General features: G+C 38.8%; 1 protein-coding gene across 1 annotated transcript in view; it reads right to left on the bottom strand.

Moving 5' to 3' along the window:
* Nucleotides 1-1,286: 1,286 nt before the first annotated feature.
* tmem161b (transmembrane protein 161B) overlaps nucleotides 1,287-2,899 on the bottom strand; it is a 14,879-nt gene continuing 13,266 nt past the window's right edge. Inside the window, exon 12 of the mRNA XM_027002866.2 lies at nucleotides 1,287-2,899. This exon is cut by the window's right edge and continues 947 nt beyond it. The gene's annotated coding sequence lies outside the window, so the exon portion shown is untranslated.

The following is a 2,899-nucleotide window of genomic DNA, read 5'->3' as shown; positions in this document are numbered from 1 at the left end:
ACTCCAGGGACACATCAAAGAATGCTGAGGGTTAAACGAGCAGAACAGGCCAGTGCCCCACTGACCAGATAATTAGTCCGTGCCTGTTGCTTACAGCGTCTTGTGCATCAGGGCATCATTTTTTCTCTCATCGCGTTAATAATGATTTTGTTTTATACTGAGCAATTTTAATGCTTGGCACTTCTGAAGTGCATAATATGGAAAGAAGCTGATTTTTGATTTCTCATACCTATTTTTTTCCAATCTGAATACTGACCCTGAGATGTTTAAAAAAGTAGACAAAAAACTCATTATTATGATTATTAAATTTGGGAAATTCTGAAGTTTGCAATATTTAGTGCCCATGCTACAGGCAGTCAAATCACAAGGGGGCAGTCAACTCTTCTGTTCAAAATACTTGCTTCCTCTTTTTACTTCTTTAGGCAAAGCAGCACATCTGACCCTCTTCTCATGGCAACTCCTTCTCCTCCATGTATACACACACACACACACACACACACACACACACACACACACACACACACACACACACACATATATATATGCACGCATATGGAGAACTGCTTTCTAGAGAAAGGAAAGCTGTAAGGCTTCAGATCCAAATCTACCTCAAGTGTCCTTTCCCCTATTTAATTCGGGACAATAAGGACAAGGTTAGGTCAGCCATTACTACAACTTTCCAGAGTTTTATTTCCCCTCTCTCAATAGAAAAAGCGCATGGAATGGAGATTCACAGAATCCTCATTATCTGGCAGAGACAACGACAAGGTGATTCAAAAGGTACCTTCCTGAAAACCTCTTTCTCGCTAGAGTACTTGGGAACGATGATCCGCCGGAGAAGGCCGCACGGCCGGGCCTCAGCAAGGACAGTCTGAATGGAGCCCTCTTACAAGAAGAAAAGACCCACTCGGACTGTTTGTTTTGGAATCTGTCTCATTGAACCGAGGGCTGAGGGGAAGAGGAGTGCACCAGTGTGTCTGTTCATATTGACAATAGCACTCAGGCCTACCTTGGTCTTGCTCTGAGCAATGGAATGCTTTTTGCTTGGTGGGCTTCGGCTTATTCTTACATTTTAAATCAGATAGCAGGTGAATACTTAAGTTTACGTTTAGTTTGTAGAAAGACAATAAGAACAGCTCTTCTTTTATACCTAAAGAGAAATGTGTGTGTATGAGAAAACAACAGCATTTGAGCTCTACTTTGCTAAAAGCACAGAAAGCAAATTTCAGAATTATTAAATCAGAAACATCAAAAGTAATTTTTGAAATAAATAAAACAGAAGTAGGTACCATTTTCCATAACATTCATTTATTTAACACAAACTAACCAAATAATAAATAAAACAAAAGGATACCGGTACTTAAAAATTCACTTAAGACAAACAAGGCCATTTCAGCCCATGGATTTTAAAAAATGCTCTGGTTACTTTTTACTTAAAAAAATTAAATAAAATAAAATAATAATAATAATAATAATAATAATAATAATAATAATAATAATAATAATAATTTTACACGATTTGTCACATTTGTTTTGAGAAATCCAAATAGGTTGATTCCAAACACAAAGATTATAATTTATTTGGCATTACTAGGGTTAGAAATGTTTAAAGACATATATAGCTAAGATGCTCCAAAATGAGATATTTAGTAATATCAACAGCTTTTCTTTACTCTTGGTCGAGTTGGCATTAACTTGGGAAAGTGAGAGATTTCTGGTTGTTGAGGAGCAGGGGTGGTCTTAAGACACTGGAAATAAAGCCTGAATCTTTTTAGTAATTGCTATGCAAAATAAAAATTTGAAGATTTTAAATTACTGTTAGCAGTCTGTTTGTTTAGTAGTGATTGAAAGATCTGCTATTGATGGCAACAAACAGCTTTTGCATGTTAAACCTCACATGGAAAGAAAAAACATGAGATATATCAACCAAAATTGTTGCGAGTTTGGCAAAGTTCATTAATGCAGTTTTGTTTGACTCAGGAAAATAATGAATGAAATGAAAAAAAAAAAAATATCAAAACTATATCTGAAAACATCAGGCAGGATTAGATACATTCATATTGTGCACCCTCCAGAACTCAGACTGGAGAAAGAACAAGGATAAGACTACAACCCTTTAAGAGTTAAAAAACATATATTCGAGTAAAAAAAAAGTAATCTGTGAATCCAACTGATATGCTTATCTCATATCTGTGCTGCTTGTATGCAATACCCACATTTTTACAGACAGCTTCCTAAAACTCTGTAGACTCCAGATTCATGCACCCCTACACTCAGGTACTCAACAGGGACCAGAGCCTCATTGTGAATACTCCAGATCTTTTTCTTCTTGTTGCTGGCTTTTTTCTTTTTTTTTGATCGCCTCCATCGCTTGAACACTGAAGAATACATGTGATAGTGAACACTTACACTTCACAGCAGGCCACGTGGCAGGAGCTGGGAGAACGGACACAAGCAGATGTCACCCTCGCAACAGATTAAGGGTAACGAGCACACTTGGCACGTTAATGCAAAGCTAAACAGAAATCAATCCAAGCACTAGATCCATGACAGCAAATCAATAGGGGTGAGGGAACGCGTGCGGCGCACTTGCGGGCTCTCTTTGATCATGCTGGACCCTGGATTCAAAGCGTAATGTCTGACCAGCTAAACCAAGGGGGTGGGCAAAAGAAGAGCAGAGGCCGTTGCTTCAAATCGCTTCCGTGATCACTCCTTTCTTGTTCAAAATGCCCTTTTTAGATTTATGCCCGCGAGCAGCAGGGGTCAGCTGCTGCCTGCAGGCACTGATGTCTTTATACTAACACTCGTTTGTGCGTGCTCTCGCTCTCTCACACACCCACCCACCCAACAAACACACACTCACGAACTGTTAAATTAGCTCAGTCTTCCACAGCTACAC

Source organism: Electrophorus electricus, chromosome 9, assembly GCF_013358815.1.
Source record: "Electrophorus electricus isolate fEleEle1 chromosome 9, fEleEle1.pri, whole genome shotgun sequence".
Taxonomy (NCBI): Eukaryota; Metazoa; Chordata; class Actinopteri; order Gymnotiformes; family Gymnotidae; genus Electrophorus; species Electrophorus electricus.
This window is presented reverse-complemented; position numbering and strand designations above follow the sequence as displayed.